The sequence below is a fragment of the Uloborus diversus genome, chromosome 10 (genome assembly GCF_026930045.1).
Source record: "Uloborus diversus isolate 005 chromosome 10, Udiv.v.3.1, whole genome shotgun sequence".
NCBI classification, from domain to species: domain Eukaryota; kingdom Metazoa; phylum Arthropoda; class Arachnida; order Araneae; family Uloboridae; genus Uloborus; species Uloborus diversus.
Window position 1 is genome coordinate 40732621 of NC_072740.1, and position 27099 is coordinate 40759719.

General features: G+C 32.5%; 1 protein-coding gene across 1 annotated transcript in view; it reads right to left on the minus strand.

The window, feature by feature from the left end:
• LOC129231725 (uncharacterized) overlaps nt 1-27099 on the minus strand; it is a 205633-nt gene that overhangs the window by 177858 nt on the left and 676 nt on the right. The gene's annotated exons all lie outside the window — the stretch shown is intronic.

The window sequence follows — 27099 nt, forward strand, 5'->3', positions numbered from 1 at the left end:
AGTTTTTTTGTTTTTATTTAATCGCCTTACAAAGTAATTTTTGTTTGCAACATTGTAATTTTACAATTGAGTAGTTCAGGCCCTAGACATTATTTTAGACTTGAATTTCCTCTCAGTTTCAATTTATTACTTTTATTAACGTGCGCATAATTGTATTAATTTAATAATCGATTTTTTTCTCTTTATTATTGCAGAGATTTCCACTGAAACTGCAAAATTTAGCAGGAATGTATTGCCTTGCTATAACTCATTGCATATGGAATAACTTTTAGTAAGTGCTTATACGTTTTTAAAAAATTGCATGCAACAATTAGGCTTGGTTATAAAACGACTTTTCCCATTGCTGCGGAATACATTACGGTCTCTCTAACAGGAAATACAGTTTTCCATTGGATATGTGAGAGTAGAACCTGGGAAGGGGGTGGGGACATGGTACTAAACAACAAAGTGATAGAGAGGGGAGTGGAGTAAGGTGGTAGGAGGCAGTATATTACCACACTAGAGAGGACTCATGAACGCAGCGGATTCAAAAGACGCGAAGATATAGTTATGTGTTCGTGTCAAGACGTAAACACGATTTAATTTGTAGAAGGGAAAATAATGAGCATTATGTATTAACGTGGTGAAATACATAAATTTAATTTCAAAAAGGTGGCAAAGCTCGAAAAATGATAAGTAAGAGTGCATCTAAATTTTGTTTCATACTTTTATTTTAAGAAGTTTTTTTCAGTATAAAAGGTCATGAAATTCATCGATCATTAATACTAAGATCTGTATAATAATTAGTTAACTGAATCTTTTGTTTTTATGCTAAGTAAAATTTTAAATTTTAACAAAAATTGAAAATCGCTCCATTTAAGACATTAAGGAAAACTCAATAAATATCACTCAGCCTTTTGCGACATTGTTTTCAAAACAAAAGACAATAACTTTAGTTTTTTTTCTATGATTTTTATTCTGATGAAAAATCTTAAGTTTAGTTCACTTTTTGTATAGGCAATAAAATGTTTTAATTTAATTTTTGTATTCAAGAACTGTAACAAAGACACATTAAGAGATAATATTTTCAAGGTAAAAGTATTTTAAACAATACTTATTATCATATATTTAACGTTTGCTATTACTTTCACAATAATGCATTTTCAGTACAGACAAAACTTTAGTAAGGTTTCGTGCAGTTTGCCTATTGATAATGCTTAATTCATCATAGAGATAATTTTCCATTGACGTAACAACAATAAATTAGATATAATTGATTCAAATATTCAGAAAAAATTATTTAAGTTTTGATCAAATTTTATGTAAGGCTCTTTAAAAATACATTTTAAAGCATCACTAGACATAGAAATTTTGGATCTAGAAGAATATATGCTTTAAGTAAACATAATATCGACTTTAAAATACTCTACAAAACTTTTCAGTCAGATAATGTTTCCTTTCTATAACTTTGTAAACAGTTCGCCATAATTTACATTTTAAAATTAAGTATTGAATAAAAAGATTTCTCTCAGAGTTAAAGAAATAAAAAAATCACGAAAGAAGTCGAATGTTTAGCGGCAACCCTTGTTCAATTAAACGCTGCATGATGACCTATAATAAAGGTTAAAACCACTTCGGAGGCTTAAAAGCTAGCGCGAATTTAGTTCTATTGTTAACAACGCATCTTCAAAGAGTTAAAGAAGAAGAAACTCTTCGAAGTTAAGAAAAACAATATGAATGTTTCTGGGAGTCGGAACTCTATATTGTTTAACTGTTTATAAAATGCTTGACAGGAAACCTATTAAATCCTAGACAATTTATACGGAAACTCGTCCAGTCATTGTCTTTTCCGCAGCAGGCAACAAAAAGCTACAGTTAACTCATTATGGTCCTAGCAGCGGTGACAAACTAGTTGAGTTAATTAGAAATCAATGCGATCACCAGGCAACAAGTCATTGTTCTTCGAATCTACTGAACAGTATCGAATACGTTTTAATACGCCATTAAAAAGATTATATCGCTCCCAAGAAACGATTGACACAATGCAATCTCATACAATCCATTCACCAAGGATCACGCAATTGGCTGTTGATTCGATTAGCTGTGATCCTCCAAACACGAGAAGCTTCCCGAACTTGTTTAATACTCGATCACGCATTCTTGTCTCTAATGGGATTTATCACTATTGATCATCCCGGGGTTCTTTTATGTATTTTGTTTTTCACTGTTCCTCCGAACAGCTTATGAACATTGTTAAAGGGAAGCATAAATTCCGAACTTGGAGAAATGTTAATTAGGCATTTATGCTTCCTCACCAAGGGATGGTGGGCTGATAATTGTTTGAGTCCGAAATCAATAAGCACGACATGCTTTCAGAGTCGCATGTGAAGATTAGATTACCATTCATGCTCTTAAGAAGTCCACTTTATGGATAGCTGAAGTCGACAAAGAAATTCAATGGTTGTGCACACTTCCGGCCTTTGACCCTATTAGTTCCTTAGGCATTCTAACTGCAAAATATTCTTTTACAGAACAATGTCAGGCGTTTAATTGCAGATTGTTTAGATAAGCATTTTTGTCGAAATTGAGTAGACTGTTTCATTCATTCTTTGATGAAGTTACCAGATTTTCTAAACGTCAACGCAACAGGTTTTCCACAGAAGGAAGGCGTTAGAGATGTTGGAAAGATCCCATAAACTTAAAAATATAATAAAAAATACTAATTGTCCATAAAATCAAAAAGCGAAATATGTAAAATTCAAAACAAAAAACTAGAAGAAAGTTAGAAAAGTGTTGTTCTTATTTTTTGAAATTTTCACTAAATAACATATTATTTAACCTTGTTTTCTGAAGCCAACTTGTAGAGCAAAATACGATATAAGTTTTGGTATTTCAACTAGGATTTTTTATTGTGTGTATTAGGTATTTAATACTATATAGTGCCGCTGTTCATATATAATACGATTAGCTATATATATATATATATATATAAAACAGTTAATCTAACCAATCCTTTAAAAAACATTTCTTGACACAGCTTTATAATTATAAATAAGTATATGACAATCACAGATATTTTTTTTTCCATCAACTAGGACTAGTCCACAAAAATAATAATAATTAATTAACTGACAAAGGACAATTAAGTATCTCAATATTATGCACCTTAATTATTACACAAAGAGCAAAGCCATAATAGTTGCTTAATTAAGTTGTTAGAAAAAACATATAAAATCGGGTTTTTTTTTTGCGGTTACATAGTTTTTTATATCTCTAGCGTGTACAGCATGAGATTATGCTATTGCAAGTTCTTTTCGTGAGTTAGAACTTCGTGTAAATAAGTGTAAAGACTGAAAACCACGAAGACTTTCCAGCTTTAAGAATTTAGAGAAAATTGAAGAACGCACGAGTAACTAAGTCTGAATTTCATCAAATAATTTATAACCGTTGCAAACGCACTAGTTTCAAGTGAGGCAAAATATACATATCACAGCCGAAGTATAATTGATGATTTATTTTAACCTAAGATTGAAAAGTCTCAGAAGTATTCAGAGAGTTTTAACTACTTCATCATAAAAGTAACAAAAAAAAAAAAAAAAAAAAGAAAAGAAACAGTAATAAAGACAATTTGTATTGGTGGATGATTTATTTTAACCTAAGATAGTATATTTAAGCTCAGAAATAAAAGTGTTGGAAACAAAGTAAGTTTCAGAAATGCTCAGAGAGTTTTAGCAACTTCATCATAAAAGTAACAATAATACGAAATAGTAATAAAAACAATTTGTATTAGTGGATGATTTATTTTAACCTACGATTGTATAGTTAATCTTAGAAATAAAAGTGGCGGAAGCAAAGTAAGTTTCAGAAATGTTCAGAGAGTTTTAGCTACTTCATCATAAAAGTAACAATAAAACGAAATAGTAATAAAAACAATTTGAATTAGTGGAATTTTTTCTTCCTACTGCACGAACTGTAGCAAATATTTTCCAGACAGGGCGTTTTTCAAAAAAACAAGAGAAATTACTCACATATATTTATCATATATGCATATGTAATTGAACTTTTTTAAACATTTCGCAAAAAGAATGATGAGAATTCATTCTTTTTAAATTTAAATTTTTTCCTTTTCTCCCCGTAACAAAAAATTAGCGCTTTCATTAATTTCCCTTAGCTGAAAGCTTCCGAAACGAACGTCATCGATTTCAAGCACTAAGAAAGGGGGCATAGGAGTAAAAAAAAAATGTTATATAACACCCACCCTTGCACACCCCTGGGGAACGATTGTCTGCATCGATTGGAGAACACCCGTCACCCCAACCCCTTAGTAGCCGGCAGCCATCATCATCATTCAAAATGTATTTCAGCCAAGAGGGAGGGGCGAATACTTTATGTGTGTATAAGGCGAAGCAGGGAAAAAAAGATTTAAGGAAGGGGAAGGGGTGCAACGCTCCATTTTGGAATTCTGGAGATAAAGGCTGGTGTGGGGCGAAGATGAATGTTCACGTACTTGATGCTTCTTTTAAGATGGTTTCCAAAAAAATGGGAAAATCTGTGTTTATGTCAGCAGTTTGAAGCCGACGCTGTGTTGTCAAATTCGCGTTTAAGGTTAAAAAACCGTTACAAATAAGGACGAGCGAAGTTCATAAAGATTCTTTTTATCCTTTTTTTTGCAACATTGTTACAGATAAAGCTCGCTTAATTTATTTTGTTAAATCTATTTGTATGGCTTAAGCATAATTTGAAGCTTTTCATAAAGCTCTTCTCTTTGGAGTTTTTTCTTTTTGCACATTTCTATCTGATGCCAAAAAAGGGAGAATATTTATAATTTTTTATTACATATTCAAAAGAAAGCTTTTGCAAAATAACATCATTAAGCTTTCTCCTTTTCCCTTCTTATGACATACAATTTTTAATGCGCAAATGAAAAACTTTCATTGTCATAGAATGCATGAGAAAAACGTAAAGAAAAAAAAAATCAAGTGTCATAAATCTACATCAATAAACTCAAAGAAAAAAGATTTTCTCTGTGATTAAAATATATTTATAAGCAAGTATTGGTCAGAAAAAGCATTTTAAATAACTAGTTTCTACATATTAAATATTAATACGCTGTAATACATTTTATTACGAAGACAGTTAAAGTTTTATATGATTAGGTAAAAAAAAGACTTTTCTGCCTTTCATTAGAAGAAAAAACGGTAAAAAATAAATAAATAAATATAATATTTAATAAAACAGCTTTCGTTTCTGGCGGTTTAACTCAAAAAGTACTTCCAAACAAAATGGATGCCAAACAAAGTTTTAGGCTTTAAAAAGACTAATTTGAGTATTGCAGCGTAGAATCTGAGTGCTGTTCGACATTTATGCAAAAATGTTTTTTCCTCATAATTGAAATACTAATTTTATTTGAGCTTATACACATTTCAATGGCCCGAACGTAGCTTAGGTTCAATTGCTTTGATGGAATTTGTTCAGGTTCAATTGTCATTTATATTTTTATCAAACTATACAAACAAAATACTTTTTTTAATCAACGAAAGTAAGAACAATCAAGAGTAAGTAATAAATACAAAGCAGAATTGTTTGCTTACTTTTATAATAAGATTTTGTATCAGAAAAATCAACAGCTTACATTTTAGTTTAAAATTTTGCATGGATTATGAACGCGATAAATTATAAATCCGATTGTCCGGGCTGATTAAGTTGCAAAAACTGGAGCTCGTAGCTAGTAAGAAAGAGTAAACATTGCACACTTTTAGTCTTACATTAATCCTAAATAAATATAAGAAGAAAACATAAAAGAATATTAATTTACTTCTTTTTACGACTTCGCGGAATTATTTCACAGATCCGGAGATTTACTGAAAGCGAAAGGCAAGGAAGACAGAGTGTTGACAAATCTAAGAAGACAGCACATCTTAATCTGCTCATAGAATTGTGCAGTCGAATTGTCCCAATCCACTGAAAAGGGACCAATCGCATTTCTGTCATTATAAAATAAAATAAAAATAAGAGCGTGCTTATCGCGTTGGGCATATCCATCTCTGGGGACTGATGTTTGCTTCACAAACACGGTATTTTTCATCTCTGTAAAGATATGTCGCCGTATTCTTAGCTCGTGAATGACAGCAGCTTTGAAATCCTCTGAAGGAACAGAAAATCGTCGAGCAAAAGGATTTAGAGCCTAGCAAACATTGAAACGAAGATATGGGACTAAAAAGGTCACGTGGATATTAAAAATGTTTCTAATAATCGCCTTTCCCTATAAATCCTGTTCCTTTGCAAATCCCAACTTCTGGTAATCTGGTTTTTATGCTTCTTAATGCCGTCCCCGCCAGAACACAATGGAGTGCAACAGAATGAGGATTTGGTACACCCGCTACGCTACAAGGGGAAAGGAGAGTTTTCTATGCGCAAAATACTTCCAAAGAAAAAAGAATGTTTTGGGGATTATCCGAAGGAGGATAGCTTGTTTGTGTATGTCTACCTTAAATATATAAAGCCAGTCTTCCGCCCAGTTCTTGGAAATTTGGAATTTTTTTTAGTCACAGTGTTAGCCAAATTTTTAATTTTCATTTTTTTTTCTTTTGAGACTATAAGACAAGTGCGCTTGTAGTGGATACCACACCAGAAGCGAAAAAGTCTTTGAAAAATAAAGATAATAAGACTTTTTCAGGAGCAAGACAGCCCCCCTAAAAATTACTACCTTTCATAACTACCTTCCTCCCTACTTCCCTACTACCTTCCTGTTTAGGAAGGGAGGGACCTTGCTATTGAAAAAGTCTTATTTTCTTTATTTTCGAAGACATTATCCGCTTCTGGTGAAAAGCCCCAAAAGGTGTACTGAAACATTTCTGCTAGTTTTCTCTAAATTGTTAATTATCACACTTTTTGTTTTGCTTCTAGGTGCTTTAATTTATAGCTCGAATCCACAATTCTACCGTCCCAACTTAGAAGAACATATCTTAGATTTTGGTTGAAATAATCCTCTCTTATTTAAAGATAATTTCTTTGATTTACAATACAGTTTATTATAAACATTAAAATTTCATTGATAGTGTAAAGATCAATACTACGAACAAAAAAGTTTTGCGATTCCCCAAAGCCTGTATCCATTGAAGAATGGATACAGGTTCTTGGGGAATATACTATGTCTGCAAATAACTAGAAACCAATATGAGTTAGAAAAAGCAGATCGGAAAATATTGAAGAGGTGCAATACAAACATTTAAAAAGAGGCTTAAGACAAAGATTTTTTTTCTTTTTGAGTCATGCCTTTCTTGCTTAAGAGGGTGGAATTATAGATATGCTACGAGGATCCATTTCAAATTATTCTCCTGCTACAGGTGGCTAAACCATTGAACATATCCGTAAAAATGAATCAACGAAAGCACAGCGATTCAACAAAACAACACTGTCGTAGAAAGGTAAAGCGTAGTATCTGCAGAAATGAGGTTTTGAGATACAGTCGAGCCCGCTTATTAGAATATCGGTTAAAAGAATATCCCGCTTAATATAATACATTTTAAATTTACCAAACCAATGTAATGTGTTATTTTGATTCCGGTTAATGGAATATTCCGCTTATTAGAATATTTTTATGGCAAAATGGCTATTTCATTAAGCGGGTTCGACTGCATCTGAAGAAACGCGCTTTGGATTCCCTAATAACAATAGGCAGACATTTAACATTTTTCCCGTGCTTTATTTTCGGCGGAAACCTATGAAGCAAGTTTGTGCAATAAAGCAAACGTACAATGAATGAGAAAAATGCCAACAAATGAAAAAATGAAAAATTTGCAGTTACTGCGCCTTTCCTTCCCACGGCAGATAATAAGCAAGAGTTTTTATCAAGGAAACAAACGAGTTCGCCGCGTCAAAAAACTTAGCTCTTGTAATACATTCTTTTTATAGTACCAGTGGGGTTATCTCCAAAGTGAGGGGAAACAGAGAGATGTGCTATTATAAAACAAAAACCAGCCTGTATACATGCAGATCAGAGGAAACGGAGTGTTTCTGGGAAATCTTCAGCTGTCTAATTTTTATTTTAATATGTCTAGCGGTAGTAGATAAGAAACAGTTGCATAAAATAATAAAAAATCACATTTCGATCGGATGTTGAGAACTTTATCGCCAAACGACACGGGGTTTTCATTTCTAGGGTAAAAGATCTTCAGCTGCGGATGTTTGTCACGTAGAGAAACAGCATAAGCTACTATCGTTGTTTCCGGAAACAGGAAGAAACTAATATAAAGTTTCTTGGCTCCTTTTAACAAGCAATTGGCTCCAAAAGGTTTTGTCTCGGAAAAAGTAACAAAGAGAAACAGATATATTAGCGGAGATTTTATGTAGCAAAAACTTCAAGAGAGGAAAACGCTCTGAAATTACGGATTTTCTTTTAATAAAAACATATACAGTGGCCGCCGCTTATATGAATCACGTTCGTTATAAACAGTTTTGATTCAATAAAGCGGCTAATTTAATAAAGCTGGATTTTGTTCTGTTTTTGACGATTTGATTCATTAAAGCAGTCGGTTCAATTAACCACTGATTCAGTTGACCGGCGCCCACTGTATTGACTCTTAAATCTTTCTATTATAAAAGACGCGTAAAGAAACTTTGAGTTTTGATTTCTTTGTGATTGGTAGCAGTGGCGGGTTCACCAAGTAGAAACTGCAAGTGGTCCTCGAGACATAGCGCCTCAACTTCAGCATAGCTTTCCTAAAGGCAAATGAAAACTATTTTACGTTTATGTGTGTGTTGATCACCTCCATCAATACGGTCTCTAAGAGCCCTAACAATGCATTGCTACAGGCCCTCAAACCTATAAATCCGCCACTGATTCGTAGATAGTTAGTCAGCAGATGCGTAACATCGTAGATGATGGAAGATTTGTTTTACTTTCCGCTATTGAAATTATGTCTGACAATTATTATTAAGTCGTAGTAAATCAATGTATTGCACAGGACGGGAAATTGGCAACAAAATGTAAAAGAAAAGACCTGATTAACACCAACTTTTACAAGACAACAGCTAATGTATATAAAACAAAATCATTTGTTAGTTCTAATTTTAGAAATGAGCAAAATGAATAATAAAGAGTAAATCTCTTTGGATAGGTTAACTCATGATTAAAGAATTTTTTTCTTTGTGTCGGCTAGCACAGGTCTCAAAAGGATTTTTTGTTTTTTGTCCGTCTGCGGTTGGCGCAGCAATCAGCTATCATTTAAGTACTCCATCAGTACTTGTGTTTACACTAAATTGCTTTTGTTTATAAAAATATCTAAAAAAATATTTCTGCGTTGTCTTACGTGAAAGTGCGAAAAAAGACAAAGCTAGAATCGGTCCTTGTTGGAGAAAAAGGAAAAAAGAAAAGCTGACCAAGAGGCTGCTGAATTGGTGACAAAAAGCAAACTCAAAAAAAAAAAAACTTAGATTGCAGATTTATCACCAAAAATTTGTAACATTTGCTCATATAGGGCAGGGATTTCAACTGAAGACGACCACGTGGTGGAACTCCCCCCCCCCCCAGTAAAACTAAACTCCGTTAGTGATATTGTTTTAAAAGATTTTAGCTATGATGCAAAGAGGAAGAAAAGAAAGATACCGCTGAGAACATGATTTCTTTTTTTACAATAATGGCTCGTTTTTTATTCCTTTGAGTTCCAATGTGAAGGTTTTTTTTACATAGACAAATGGATTTACAATGATTTGGACAGGTAAATAACGCAGCTGATTGTTCCTGAGCAAGCTCAGTGAAAAAATAGAACTTTTTTTTAAATTATAAATTTAGTTTTATCAAAGAAACTCTTGTAAAACTGTTCAGTCTACTTTTTGTTGTACTTTTTGTCTTACCGATGATTGATTTTTGACTGTGTACTGGAATTATAAAATAAAATCCTAACGAATTGATAGTACAACACAAAACGAAATGTTCTTAGTGTAGCCTACTTTCTTTCAAACAGTAAATGAACTGCGTTGATTCACAGGGGAACAAAAGAAATTTTTTTTTGTTCCCCGGTAAAATTTTGACCCGAAATAAAAATTTTTTTTTTGGGGGGGGGGCCTCTGAAGTCAAACCTTATAAACATAAACATTAATGGGGAACCATCATTTCAGGGGTGTTGAGGTGTTTTACCACTCGTTCAAAATATTTGTTGGGAGGCAAAGTATCCCACACTTAAGTACACGTAAAAAAGGTAAATAAATAAACGAGAAAATTTAGTAAAATTATGATAAAGTTTTTTCAAGTAAGACTACTACAATTTTAGTCATTTTGAGGCTCTTAAAAATTAGGGACCCATGTCCAAGAGCCTAATTGGACTGTTTGGTAATCAATCTCTTATTATTTGTACAACACAATAGAAATAAAAAATCACTGTTTTGTGTTTTGTTTGATCTATACATGTAACTCAAACCTGTTAATGTTATATCTTAGAAATTTGAGCTTCTGAGCAAAAACTGATGTCATATTTGAGCTCAGGGTACCAAATTTATACGAAAGCAGTTCCAAAAACCCCAGCACCAAAATCACTGTTGCCCTGTGTTATTGGTCAGTAATCAAATAATAAAATTAAATAATTGATTAGCTTACAAGAATTTACTAAAAAAATAGCTGTAGAAAAAAAAATTGAATTATTAAAATTAATTTCAGGACAGTGCAGTGTAATTTTTCTTGTAGTTGCTCATTATTTACATCAACATTGAGTAAAAAAAAAAACAAGGGAAAGTTGTTACGAAATAACTGTTTATAATAATTAATACTTGATCATCCTTCTTTAAAAACGTGTAAATATTAAACTAAAACCATGCAAACTCCTTTGCGGTTTGGCTATCACATACCATCTTAAAAGTTTCAATTATTACGAAAACAAAGTTGAAACATTGTGTAGTTCAGGGGTTCCCATTCCCCCCCACCCCTAATTCAATGGCGCAAACTCCCCCTCCCCCCCAAAAAAAGTAAAGTTCTCAACCCTCTTTCCATTTTTTATTTTTTAACTCTCTTTTCTTAATTTATTTTTTAAAAATATTTTTAGTCTATTTGTTTTTTAAATCCCCCCCCCCCCAAAATTAGATGGCGCAACTTGCGCCAAAACCCCCCGTTTGTGGGCGGCCCTCGTTTACTTCTAGAAGGCTAATAACCCATTTGAAAAGTATTTCTTACGCCCAAATTAACGAAGCCTTAGAAGCCCCGATGTTAACAAATTAACATCATAACACACCTGTGAAAGAAAAAATGGTCCAGCAAACGGCATCGAATGCAGTTGCCTACACTACACCGCAGTAGAACATTCCCTCCCTCTTTCCATCTTCGCAGCTTTCGCTAACGTGCTGTTAAAGCACATCTTAAGAACATAAATATGTAATAAATTCAGAACGCGCCATTTAATAAACTACTGAAATGATCTAAAACAGTTTTCATTAGCATTTGCACCCAGATGGAAATTATTTAACGTCCTCGAGTAGTAAGAATTGGCATTTAAGTAAGATATTAAAAAAAAGGTTAAGATCAGTATTCCAAGGACAACGTGGAATGGAGAATCGGTTTTCTTAAAGTGAAATGATTCATACGTGGTAATTACATCTTAGAGATGTAACTAAGAACACCGCATAGGATCGCCCAGACGTTAGAGACATTTATATACATATATACAGGATAAAGATTTCATAAAAAGATGCTTATTTCAAACCATTGGATTTTTTTTCATTACCCGGAAAGAATAACTAGAATATATATATGGCTTTACAATGGTTTTAGGTAGTATGTTATCGTGAAAAAATGCGGTTCGGGGCATTTTTGAAACGTGATTTGCTGGCAAACATTTCACTATGGATTTTCAGTAAAGTTTGAAATGTTTTCATAAAACGATGAAAAAACCGAATCACGTTCATTTTTCAAACCACATAAAAAAACCTAATGTGTTAGTGGATTTATTGCACCAGTGGTTGCCCATTCCCATCCCAAGAGAAAGGGCGCACCCCCCAAATGTCATAATGACATTTGGACCCCTCCCCGAGCGTTCGCCCCCCCCCTCCCAAAAATAAAGAAACAAATCCATCAAAGCGCACCCCTAAAATGTTCGATGGCGCAATCTATGTCAGGACCAGCCCCCCTCCCCCCAGGTAGGTACCCCTCTATTACACAGCATTTAACTGTATCTACTATTTAAAATCTGATATTCTTAGATGTTAAGTCTTATTGCATGACATTGGTATGAGAAGCAGCCTTCTGATATCTTTATTGACTGACAAGAATGCGAACAAAATGTAAGACTCAGTTATGAGGTCGTCCAAATTGTAGTACAGATAGATCATAACATACTGCGTAAAAGACATTCGTATTCCCATTAGAAATCACTACTTAGAACTTTACTCATGTATTTTTAAAAAATATTTCATTTTTCGAATTGCCTGCTAAAAGGATTGCGGAATCGAGTACATTTCGAAGACAAAATCCGCAGATCGGAGAAAATAGCGTTGCAAAACCTTCCACGAATTAAGAGATTCAATAAGTTCTCTGAATAACAATGCTTGTGCAAATAAACAGCGATATGAAAGATTACGCAGGACTTTCAAGAAAACGCATAGGAATCAAGCAACGCATCTATGAAAAAAGAAAATGAAAGTAGAAGTTTACATATTTTTTAAAAAGTCAAAAGCAATTGGGGTGCGTTTAATTTTTTGTGAAAATATTTCTAAATATTCCAGCCGAAGAAACTTATTGGTGCAATAAGAATCAAACATTTTTTTAGCGTTATTTATCTGAGAAGATTGTCATGAGTAATATAGTTTTAAGGAATGCTTTACGTACTACTAAATTCAGAGCGTTTCGAAGATACAGGGAATCTTTTTATCAGTGCTTTCAAAATTTGCGCTTTTATAACATTGATTTTTCACTTACTATCTTTTTAATCTTAGCGTTTACCTCTTGTGAAGCATGGATTGCATATTAACGTTTAAACATTTATTACTTTTTTTTAAATCTTCACTGCCACAAAAATTAATTTTATTATGGCACGAACTGTGCAAATGTGTGAAATTTTAAATTTTATGTTTACAAAAGTGAATGGATCCTAATACAAATCTAGTTTACGTCGGATCTTTAGCAAATTTGGCACAGAAGTCCTCTGATATTTTATTATAGAGGCATTTATAAACGTGGTTTTTTGGAATTTAAAAAAAAATCCAAAGTTGTTTCAATAAAAATTTTTAGTCATAAAATTGCTCTTTTCCGCACATTGACGAGAAATTTTACACTATTTTTTTTTATTTATTCAAGCTTATTGTTGAACATATATCGCTGGTCACAACTTTTACTTTTGTGGTAGACCGCGCAACGCAGATAGTGTTTGATATAATGCAACTATTTGTTATGTTAGGAAAGGTTTATTATAGGAATAGCATATTTTCGCTATGAGCGATATTTCTCTAATGCAATCTACGGCAAATGCAGTCTCTAATGCAATCTACAGAAACAAAATGTAAGTAGATTAAAAAACAATTAAGTGAAACACACACAAAAAAAATAACAACAGTGAGCAACAGAAACACTATTACTACTAAAAAAAAATATTAAGAATACAATTTTTATATAAGTGGCAACCAAACGAATACGCTATTTATTTTATTAAGTTAGTGTTTAATGTTGTTTTTTGAGAGTTTAATGTTGCGTACAGTTCAACTTTCAATCCTACTAATCAGTTTGAAAAAATATTTAATTATTTAGAAAATTAGTTTTTTTTATGGTCTTTTATTCGATTGTTTTTTTTTTAAATAAAGTTTTTAAGACGATAAATCTATTGATCTTTAATTTCTTTCTACAACATGTGAGAAACTTGAAATATCTTGCATTACGTAATTACATTTCTATATAAATTTGGTTTTGATACTGTGATGCTAAAAGTTTATTTCGTAAAATTCAACTACACATAACTTAATTACCAAAACCAATCTGTAGACTGTATTCTAAACATTGCGTCCGTGAATCGCTAACTTATTAAATGCTCAGCTCGTATCATCGTCCATCATTCGCCACTGGGGGAGGGGGGGGGAATCAACAGCCTTGTTCGCCAGGTAATGAAAACTGAATTTCGTGACGCATGTCAGACGCTCATGAGTTGCTTGAAAAGAGTTAGGGTTTTATCGCAGTCAAGATATACATAGGTAAACTCATTCAGTTCGTAGAAATCATCCAAGGAGGCATAAGTCTATCCGCAAAAATAGGAAAAAGACACTGCTTTACAGCAAGGGAGTAATCAGAGGAGAAAGTTTCGTGTCTTATTAGGGTCGTATTTTATGAAGCAGATGTTTCATTTGATTTCGTAACTGTAGAGCCATTATATGTATTATTCCCTTTAATGTTAAGTGATGCAGCACCTAAACAGAGCGTTAAGCTTAATGTCAACCTCCCCCTCTCCACACCTTGAACCTTGAGCGTCACATTTTACGAACCTTCAGACACTTACTTAATAGGAGTGCCCACCCCCCTAAGGGCAAGGGTGCACAACCTCAAATATCAGAGACCCCCAAAGCAAGAGCCCCCTCCAAAATTACAAAAATACCTCTCAAAACAACCCCCCTAAAAATTTCAATGGCGCAGTCTGCGCCATGACCTCCCCCCCCCGCAGGTGGGTGCACCTGTACTTAGCATATTGTTTATATTTCAGTAAATCATGTAACTACAGAGCAATTAAGGATGTCCCTCCCAAATGTTGACGGACAAAATTCAATTTTTAAACAAAGTACAGTCGAGTCCCGACTTACGCGAGGGATGCGTTCCAAGACTCTTTGCGTAAGTTGAAATTTCGCGTTGTGGAAAAGGGTATGTGTAAAACTTTTATAAACATACCCATACGATTAAAGACACTTGTAAGCACCACCTCAAACTGTTAAAAACCATTTCTTAACTATACATTACTATTTCTTAAATAAAAAATTGAATTTTTATTTATTGTATTTTTTTTAAAAAACCGTTTTATTTAACATAAAAAACTGCTACGATGCACAAAATCAATGATCAATGGGAAAAGAAGACTTAAAATAAACCACTACGGTACGTACATTATGTAGTAAGAAAAACAAATGCACTATAGTTGCTGAAACTTTCTCATTTTCCTTCTATCTCCACAAACTTTAAATGAAACAGCGCTCTTAGGTGTCATTATATTTCATCAACTTTCCCATATAGAATGAAAAAAATAAATAGAAATTGAGGAGTAGTTATTTGTATAAGCGATGTTTAGACTAGAACGGTGTGGGAACTTCGGCTCTCAGTGCTGCCAAAGGGATGAAGGTCCGTTCACGAAAAAAACGCGATTCCCTTCGGAAAAATTTCATGTTGCGGGTGAAGAATTCGCGTTAGGAATAAAATTCTTTACCGGGGAAAAAATCACGTTATAGCCATTTCGCGTAAGTCGGAACGCGTTGTAGCGGGAGTCGACTGTAATTAAAAAGAATCTATTCAGGAAGGCTTCTTCCTGCCCTGACAAAGGATTCCACGCTTAACAGCAAAGGTGTAGCCGAAGTGATAAGTATAAGGTCAATCTCCCCCGCCCGTAACTTAAACCTCGAAATATGAGGGTCATTTTTCACACATCTTAAGCTACTTAGTTTGCAGTTGTTTCAGTTCATTATTAACTTTAGAGACATCACGGGCTTTCCCCCCTCCTGGAATCCTAAGAGAAGAAATTCTATTTTAAAACTAATTAGCCAGTATATTTTGACAATCACAAATCAAAAAGCAAAGCACATGGTCTCAAGAAGTTGTATATTTCAAAGATACAAACCACAAACTGCTGTTTACAAGTGCACTTGTTCCTTCTGTGTGTGAATTTGTAATTAGCTGGAACGATGCCAATGAGTCCGATAAGAACCAACCATTCCCATCTTAAGATCCATGCCTTGATAGCACAGACGTTTCCCACAAAAAAGCACCTCTCGTATCTTAATGATTTATTCTCTATTTCGAGAATCCTCTCTTTTTTGAACTTTTTTCGTGGTTTAAAGACTTAAAACATCTTTGTTAGTAATATCTGTAAAATTTTCAAAGTTCCTACTCGCGTTCCCATGGCTAAAACTGTAGTTGCTAAAAATGCTCATTTTAAAATATTCAAAAAAAAAAAAAAAAAAACTTATTGGAGCGCATTTGTCTCGTAGTTAAGTAGTTTAAAAGTTTTCCTAAGAGTCAAAGCAATATAGTGGTATTTTTAGAAATATTTTGCCAGTAAAATCTCATTTTAGCCACGGAAATTCTCTCAACAATTTGAAGTAGTTTATAATAAATTACTCAGAGGTGCCCACCCCTAAGGACAAGGGCGCACCCCCTCAAATGGTGGAGACCCACCCTAAAAGCAAGAGACCCCCCAAAATGACAAAAACACCCCTCGAAACAACCGCCCTAAATATTTCAGTGACGCAGTCTGCACCATGACCCCTCCCCCTAGGTGGGCACCCCAGAATTACTCACCTTTAATTTTACATTTTCATATTTTATATGATACGAAGTATGCTCAGAGTACCTAATATCCGAGAAAATAGTCAATCAGTGCTTACTTACAAGTCGGTGAAAAAAAAAAAAAAAAAAAAAAAAAAAAAAACAATATCAGACTCTTTGTAATATGTATTTTTTAACTATAGCATTGATTGTGCAACACACAATTGTGTGAATAGAGAAAATCGGAGAGAAATAACACTCTCTATTTTCAAATACAAAAATAGACGGATTCACCGAACACAGATATCAAGTTTAGAAACATTTTTACAGACAACTTCGAGAAGTGATGCTCAACTTGTGACTCTCTAGAGCTTTGGTGAGAGGCCTGGTGTAAGTAGTCAAAAAAAAAAAAAAAAAACTAGTACAGCAAATTTATTTTTTGCAGGGAAATAAAAATCATTGCTGCTCTTTTTGCAAGCAAATGCGAGTTGATATAGCCTACGGAATAACTTTTTGCTCGACAAATTTAGCGTCATTATTAAAGAAAAAGAATCTAGTATTCTTGATTATTCATAATTGCAATCATGTGACATAGTTGTTATGTGCATGCAGGAACGTGCACGGGGGGGGGGGGGGAAGGGACACCTGTTGTCCCGGGCCCGAGCCTGAAGGAAGTCCAATATTTTAAAAACTAGGGGTGAATTATAGAGGTAAACAATATGGAGGGGGGCTCGGAAAAGTCATTTGTGACAGGCCCTAAAATTTATGCGCACGCCCCTGTGTGCATGTCAACCTTACATGCACATTTAAAAAAAAGTAAGGCTTGCATAGAGAAAGGAGAAACTAGAAATCGTAGTTTTAAGGCTAAGGTAACGACCAAAGGATTTGCATGTTAAAAAAAAAAAAAAAAAAAACCGAGCAAGACTTAAAACATTCAACCATTCATAAATAATGAAATCATTGATTGTACAAAGAAAAACTTAAATAATCGGCACATTTTTTGTTTTTTAAGAAAACATTTAAACAGCACTTTTGATAAGGATTAAAATTTCTAATTATTAATTTTCAATTAAGCAACATCACAAGAAATAATATGTTTCACAATAAACGAGAGTTAAAAATATTAAAAAAAATCAATATAAAAATGTTGAGAAATATTGAGAATTCTTTACATTATTTTTTAATAATGAGTATAAAAAATAGCAGAAAAAATCCTCAGAAAGATGCGTAATGGTGTAAAATGCGTAAAAATCATTCATGCTGTGTCTTAATTTTAAAGCCTCGTGGTTTAATTAAAAACCAGTAAACAATATTTAATTTTTAATGGATGGCAACAACTTGTAAAAAACTAATTATTAAATCCTTAGAAAAAATGCAACGAATAAAACATTCAACAAAGCCCCTTTTATTGTGAATTTAATACAGAAGCGATGAAAAGAGATTTCATTTTAATTAATTTTGGCAACAATATATGTTTACCAAATTGCGTAATTCCATTAATTTGAAAGTAATTTTTCGCCAGCATTTTCATTTCTCAGAAATTTTCATAAAGAGGAAAAAAAAAAGAGCTTTAGCAAAAGCATGAACGAGGTGTTTGCTTATAAGGTACATTTAAATTTTTCATAAGAAGTTAAGAAACCCAATAGCGTTTTTTACAGCACAGAAATAATGTTAGCACAAAAGAACGAAGCTTTGTGCTCATACAATGCAATAAAAAAAAAAAAAAAAAAAAAAAAAAAAAACATTTTTTTTAAAGCTGCAACAAAATAATTACTTTTTTTTTAATTTTAAGTTTGTGATTATTATACAAGTAAATAGAGAACAAACTAATAATATTTGCAGTTAAATAAAAGCTTGATCTGCTTTTTAAAATAAGAGCATTCCTTTCAAATATTCTTTGCATTTCAACGAAAATGAGAGATTTGCGTAATGTGATGTTAATGATAACCTTAATTGTACTTTTAAAGCTAAACTTATAAATTTCTATCACATGCTGCACGTTAACATGACTTAATTTTGATTGGTACGAGCTCAGAAAAAAAAATATCCATTCGCTTGTTTGGAAAAGAGAAAGTGATATTAATAATTTTTAAATCGAATTTTAAATAAAATAAAACAGAAAACAGCCTACATTTATCCAAAATCATTTTTTACATATGATTTGAAATATTTTTCATTTCAGCAAGTTTTTAAAGTTTTATTTCGAACTAAAGATTTTACATTTACAGCAGAAACTTCTTTTACGTTTAGAATACATATTAATCGCATAAAGATTTTTTTGTTTGTTTTTTTAAGCTACATAGATGTTTTCAGATTTTGAATCGTTGGGTTTTATTATCTATCTATCTTTTTTTTTTTTTTTTTTGTCATGTTAATCATTAATAAACACTTCATTATCCTTGTACAGGAAAATCTTTCGCGGATCTAGTTTTTATTAAAAAATATCATTTAGCATTGAAAATTCATTTATCAAAGAAAGTGCGGAATATGAAATCAGAAGGTGTCCGCTACTAAATACCGCAACTAATAATGATTATAAATGTAACTGTTGTTAATATATTTTCCCAATTAATTTGCTTAAAGCTACACTGAAATATAATTTCGTCAAATGCTTATGACATCAAACAGGCGACTTGTACACCAAACTGATAGCCAGAGGTAGTGACCATGAAACGTTAGTATAGCAAGAAATAAAACTAATGACGAAAAATAGTCTTATGGCGTTAGCATATGACCCTTAAAACTGCACTCATTAATTGATAGTCTTATAACATAGAAGATATGCAGTTCAGTGTCTTCTAAACAGATAACCGTTTTAAGCTTTATCCGGTAATAATTATATTTTGAATATTTTAAGCAGAAGCCAGTAAGCATACAAAATGCTCAATCGCAACTACTGTGGCCGCCGCTTATATGGATCACGTTTGTTCTAACAGTTTTGATTCCATAAAGCGGCTGATTCAATAAAACGTCTAATTTAATAAAGCTGGATTGTGTACTGGTTTTGACGATTTGATTCATTAAAGCGGTTGATTCAATAAACCACTGATTCAATTAATCGGCACCCACTGATTTTTTTTGCGGTTTGATCGGTTAAAATTTAACTTAAATGTTGTTATTTTATAATTTTACAGAAAAAGATAATATTCGTAATAAGTGTAATACAAAGGTGTATAATTCAGTGATTCAGTTCATGGTCAATGTAATCCATCGCAATATGAACCTCATGGAATATATTCACCTATAAAATTATTATTTCGACTAATAAGCATTAGGACGCCGGATTATGACTGAAGGTGTTCAATGATGTATTTCAAGCGGAAAAATGTAAAAAGAAATTTCATTTATAAAAAAAACCACAGTAAATTTGTATCGGAATAAAATCAAACTAAGTGTATTGTTTTTTCACTGTAATAACCCTAAAATGCGAAACGTTTAAGTGATAGTATAATAAAGTAGCATAGGGCATTTTCAGTTTAAAATAAAAGTCTAAGTATTGTGTATCACATTTTTAGAATAGAAGTCTCCAATACAAGGTTTAATTCTGTATAGTAACAGGAAAAACAGAGCATACGATAAAACGTCCGGTGAATATTTCTTAGAGATCGGCAAATTGAAAATTAAAGTTGTTTTCGTCAAGTTATTCAAAATCGTCTCACCAAGGGGAAAAAATGCATATGCATAATAATGCTAAAACCATTAACAAAGGAAATAAGGAATTTAAATTGCACATCAACATACCACACAATTTTATGAAAATTCACATGGACAGAAATAAAAAAAGAAAGAAACCTGAAACAGAGATAAAAGGGATGGGTTTATTACTGAAAATATAGTACTGACATACCAGTAAGTACTGACAATCAATATGAAAACTGATACCTATACTTTGAAAAAAAAAAAACAAGGATTTTAACTAACCAATTCAAATCCGAGATTGTTCAGTGGATTAATTTTTATGCATTCATGATCTTCGTACTGAAAGACTATTAAATAAATGGGCTGTTACTATTTCAAAAAAAGAGCTCCGCCCCGCTGCTCCTTCGCTCTACTTTTATCATAGCCGCTGTCAAATAAGTTTTAAAAACTCACAGGTGCGAAAATTTAGATTTGCTTGTACAGAATTAACCACAGAAAGCATACCGAGTAAGTTTTCGTATTAATATTAAGGGGCGAGCACTTGAAATTTTGTAATCGAACCCAAGTGACGTTATTTAATCAAAATAACAATTATCTGCCACTAAGTTCTAATGTTTGCAAGAGAAAACTTTTATATGTGTCTAGATGAAAACTTAAATACAATATTTGAAAAATACATTTAAATTGATGGCATGTCAGGAGATAACGAATAATAAGAAAAATATTAAAATATTTGTTTTGCACTCCAAGCTTTACATTTTAACAGACTTTTGTTCAACACATTTGAACGCCCCCCCCCCCCTCCCTTGTCACAAGGAGTGACACTTCACCTTACTCCCTCGTCTCAACTTAATCGACGTAATAACTAAGATCGATCACGCTGTTTTCCATAAGCATATTGTTCTGAAAAAACGTGTGATACATGTGTGAATTTCTTGTTACTTCCTCCGTGCCTCTCTCACGATAAAATGTCACAATTTTACGATCCCCTTCCCCCTTAAAGCATGACATCATTTGTGGACGGTCCCTTATTGCAGTAAATAAATCAGGCATAAAAGTCAAGATCCGCTTGTATTAATTTCTTCACCGATGGGTATGTAGGGTAAACTTAGCAGTAATATTAAGGGGTCAGACGCTCAAAACTTTGCCTAGAAACATTAGTGTTCTTACCAGATTAAGAGAACAACTAAGTGTCAACAAATATTTTTAATCTCTTTTTTTGCAATAATTTTGGAATAAGTAATACATGTAAAGCGATATAAAAAAATCTTGAACCATGAAATCAAATTTGAGGACATATTTATTCAATGGTGCCCACCTCCTAAGGGCAAGGGTGCACCCCCTAAATATCGATCTGACCCCCTCCCCCAAAAGTAAGAGCCTCCGCAAAAAATGAGAAAAATACTCTTCAAACCCCCCCCCCCTGAAAATTTCAATGGCACAGTCTGCACCATGAACCCCCTCCCAGGTTGGCACCCTGCAATTTATATTGATGGAAGTTGTGGTTTTGGATTTTTTTAATTGGATGGACACGAAAGATTTAATCACATTTAAATGAACAACTCAAGATGATTGAACGTCCTCCCAGTGAATTTAAACAGTAGCAACATTTTAATCCTGTGTTATCTTTACGTATTTTAAAACTACTATCTAAATGAATAAAGAAAAAAAATGTGAAATACTCGTAAAAAGTGACTAAAATGCTAACACGAAAAAATAATACGAAATATTAACATAGGAAACTACGTGCTTAAAAAGTGACATTCATTTCAATTTTTTGCTTTTATTGAAAATGCGCAGTTTGAAATCATAAGCAGAAGCAGAGGCAGAGGATCTTTATGAGCCAATCAAGGAAAAACTAAACGCAACTAAAAACTGGTAATTCCATTTGCAGTGTGAAGATTCTAAAGAGTTTTATACACTTACAACAACATACATAACGTTTATTTCAATACCAAACTTTCAGATAACTTTTGGAGACGAAAGTCTGATTGAAATGAGAGTAAATATGCAGATATCTATAAGTATACTATAGTAGTCAATTTTAAAATGTTTATTAGTAGTCAATTGAAAAGCTTACTGAAACGGGAACCACGCAGAGTGAGAATGATATATGAAATAATAAAGATTATTGAACTAATTATTTCATGAAATTTTTCTTTAACTAAATAAAACAAACTTGATCGGTGCAGTTTTTTTCAAAAAAAAAAAAAAAAAAAGTTGCGCTTCGTTAAACAGGTGCAGGAAATCCAAATAAGGTACTATTGAACTTGACTCATTTTTCCTTGCGATCTCTCAAACGAGGAAATATGCAACAAGAGGCAACTAACTCATAAGTGTCCTCATCTGTACAGAAACTATCACAGTGGTAGTTATTCCAAAAGCACGGGAAAGAAAATCAGAAAGTAATGTGAATCAAACATGTCTTAGTACACCATTTGAAGTAGTGAGAAGCAATGAGCCAAATTTAAAAACAAAAAATGGAGATAAACAGTGCAAGTGGTAGAAGAACCTCTTCTCTGTTTTCAGGTAAAATATTGGACTAGTAGCTGTGGTAGTTGCTGCTATACAGCATGATCTGGAAAATGTTTTCATTGAAAGTCTACCTATAGTATTGGAACTTTAAGCACGTTTGACTGGAACATCGACTGTCCTTTTGCTTCTCGCTGCCTCGTTTAACATGCTTAAATAAAACATTTTCAGTCGGCAAAAACGATAAAAATAAAAAAAAAAGGTGAGTCCCCAAGTTATTTTCTGTTATTTTATTGAAGAATTTTTTTTTTTTAAACTGCAACTGCGGTAACTATGAAGAAGTCGTTTAGACCAAGAAAAGAACCCACTGTTATCAGTTAAGAGTTTATATTTTGATTAAATATTTTAAAGTGCACGGCTTTAGAACTGTTGGTTTCTTTTTAACTTTAAATTAAATAGAAATCATATTCGGTGCTAAGTAATACGTATCATTAAATAGGAAAATCCTGAAGCTTGAATTGTTGTGAGCAAGAATTCAGAATTTTTTTTTTTTTTTTTTTTTTTGAGAGTAAAACGTTGATTTATTTTTGCGAAAAAGTTTAAAACTTGTTGGAGAGAGAGAGCGAGAGAATATTGCTGACGCGCGAATTATTTAACACTGATAATACTATGAGCGAATTCAAACCCACTCATCCGAAACTATAACAACAATTTCTTTATCATTACTGAGAATTTCGTTTTCGTGACGAATTGTTTTCCATCGATACTGTTTACGCATTTTAAAATTATTGTTTTTGAGATTTTGAAATGCATAATTCAAAACAGTCATATTTATAAAAAGTGTAGAAATAACTCCAGCTTCAAGAATGTGAACTGGAACCAGTGTCAATTGAACCCGAATTTTTTTTTTTTTTTTTCAAAATTCTTTTTCCAAGAAAGAAAAAAAAAGTGAAGTTCACTATTACGAATTAAATACGACTGCTTGGGAACAATAAATAAAAGTAAAATAATCAAAGGCAAAAGTGTTTATATTGCAGAGCGAATGATTTAAAACTTGAAGAACCTTAAAAGGAAAAAAATTAAACTTATAGCAAAAGAAAAATGCAACATGAGAACACAGGAAAAATGAATATTCAGCATTTTTCTTGGATGTATTTTCTTAAAAATAGGTTTTATAGTCTACAGGAGTATTACTAAAGGAAAGTTTTTCAGCAAGGAAAAGAAAATGAAATACGGGCCACTAGTGCAGTGTGGGCTTTTTTTTTGTGAAGGGGAAGTGATTTCACCATTCTTCAGATCGCTGGTCACGACAAACGAGACTTTTCTTCAAGTGGGAGGGGATCTAAACACTCCTTGCATAAATATATATATTATCGTACGAGCAAGGATTAATTTTAAAAAAGAAACACAAATTTGGGAGCCCTATCGTATTTAAAGTCAATTTTAATGCGTAAATAATCTGTATCACGTTTAATATGTAAAGTTCGAAAAACGTTTAAAAAAAATGTAGGAGCTAAGCTACCATGCAAATTAAGTCCTGCGTACAAGACTTGGCAATATGGCTAAAGACAAAAGCGTCTGGGAAGGGATTAATCCCCAAACCTACCCCCTTAGGCCCTCTTGTAACGAACAATGACAACACACAACTCAACGAAAAATCGCATTTGTTAAATGAAAAAATCTTTTCAATAGCTTAAGCAAATGATACAGAAAAATAAATGTAATGTAAAAATTCACCCCGGACGTCTTTACTTACATTAATCAATAAATGAAAGATGAACCGAAGAAACTAAGTGTTTTTAAATGATCATGAATAGTTTGTAATATTTTATCACTAAGTAAAAAGTAAAATTTATTACTGACAGGAACAAAATATTCTGCAGCCAAGCATAACACAATCGTTTATTTTATTAAAATCGTTTTCGCTACTTTATGCTAGAGTAACGGAAAACATAACTGAAAACTATCAAGTAACCACCGAGTTGGATTGATTGATAAAGGCCAAGCAACATAAAATAAAATAAGAAATGGTTTAACAAGAAAACAGATTATTTGTATTCTTCAGTTAGAAAAAAAGTTAAATTATATTTTTACAACAAAATGCTTTACAAATGCTATGAAATAAAAAATCGCATTGTCAGACGCGGTATATTATTACAGAAGAGTCACAACAAAAGAATAACAAAGAGTAACAGAAAAGTACAGAAGAGTAAGACATTACAATTGAAAAATTTGAGTAGCAAATAAATGGTTCGATTTTTTCTGATAAGAAAGAAAATTTTAAAATGCGTCTCTGACAGGAGCAACATAATCCCTGCATTTGTCAAGAAATCATGTTTCTATTTTCCAAACATAATGCGGAAAGTAACTATAAGAACGTAACAGAATAACTTGAACCAATTAATGAAACAAGATAGAAATTGACGAGGTATTTCGGAGAGAAAAGGAGCGGTTCATGGCAATTTTTAGCTTGAGGAAAAAGTAAGATCAAAACACCATTTCAATAAAACGTCACATGATCACTGCAGTTTGTGAACACCTTTGTGAATATTTTGTATAAATGTTGCTGAATGTTGAAATTACATTGTGAAGAAGAGTTACTAAGTTGAACCAATGTTTTGATTGAATGCGACCTTTTGACAATGACAGTAATGCAAGGTGCATTGCTGACCAATAAAGATACTAAGCAGTTAAACATTATTTAATGGTTGTATTTTCAATATTAAAATGATAATGCAGTAGAAATAGGTATAATACTCAAGGAAATAATAGGAATCTTTGAGATTATTAGGAAAAGCATAGCAGCAAAATCGTGTGTGACGAGTGTTTTGACAAGAAAATCGACAATTGGAAGATTATTGCAATGTAACGACAAATGATCACTGTAGTTTGTAAAAACCTTTGTGAGTATTTTTTTTTATAAATGTTGCTGAATGTTGAAATAACATTGTAGAGAAAGGATTGCAAAGTTGGAGTAGTGTTTTGACTGAATACGGAGAGCTAAAAACTTTTTGACAATGAAAGCAACGTAAAATGCATTACTGACCAATAAAGATACTGAGCCATTAAACATTATTTTCGGTTGTATTTTCAATTAAAAAAAAGTAATAATGCTGTAGAAATATGTATAATACTCAAGGAAATAATAAGAAATTTTGAGCTTATTAGTAAAAGAATAACAGCAAAATCGTGCGCGACAAGTGTTTTGTCAACAAAATCGACAACTGGAAGATGATTCGAAAGCAGAAAAATGGTAAGCTTTCAATTGTCTGCAGCAAAAAAAAATCCTAGTTTCTCTTAGAGGGAATATATGTCTCAGAGAAAAATAAGTACAGGAAAATAGCTGAAAGCTTCCAATTCATCAATTGTAAGTTAAGTGACAGCATTGGATGAGTATTCTGCCGTGGGCTGGTAAACGGCAGTATCTGCAGAAATGAGTTTTCAAAATATTTGAAGAAATGTGTGTTAGATTAAATACTAACAATAGGGAAATGTTGGAGTAAAACGTTTTTTTCGCGCTTATTTTTCAGCGGAAACCAAATATGCAAGCTTGTGCAATAAAGCTAACGTGAAATAGATAACAAAAATGCAAAAAAAAAAAAAAAAAAAAAAAAAAAAAAATTGAAAAATTTGCAGTTACTGCCCTTTACCTGCCCACGGCAGTATTAGAGTTACGAATTCAACGATGGAATAATGAAATAAGCAGTTGAGAATGCAATTAAAAACAACATAAAATACATCATGTTCGAAGCTTTAGAACAGTACTTTCTTATTTGCAAATACTGCAGAAAAGACCAAAGCCAAATATGAACTAGATTCTTCACAATAAGTTATGGAAGCATGTAAGTAGAATCAAAATACTATGCAGGTGTCATCTGCAAGTATCACCAGGAAAGATGAGCTGGTGCGCAAATTTGACAGCAAAATTATTGAAAGGGACATAACATTGTGCAAGTATCATCGTAGAGCAGAATTGATGAGCAGTTTTAAAGCAAAATTATTGAAAATAACGAAATTGTGACAAAGAATCTGTCGCAATCGAAGCATTTACTGACAGTATTAAATATGTCTCTTTCCTTTTCAGGAATGATGCAGACAAGTAAATATAAGCCCTAAAACAATTTTTTTTTTAAAAGTATTTTTAAGATAAAAGGAGTGATTTGTAATTTTTACGAACATTAGGAAGAAGATTCGTTACTGAAATTAAAAAAAAAAAAAAATGCAGAATGAAACATTGATCACATAAAGTAAAAAATCGCTCTTTACTTATCCCAAATGCAGCACAAAAGAATTTAAAATGATTAATCATGCAATTGAGAAATATAGTCATATTTTTGAAAAGTACTTTCAGCAGAGAAGTTAGTGGTTCATAAGATCACAACGTACTATAATTTTTTCTTCACTTTTGGTGTAATGTTGAAAGAATTTTAGTTTAATGTAAATGTTGAAAGATAATAATAATAAGGTGGGCTCAGTTCCTGCGCATTTTTTTCAGTTTTAAGCAAATATTCGAAGGAGTAACTGGAAAAACAGTTGAAGTACAATCTCCGAAGAAAACGAAAATTTATCATTATTAA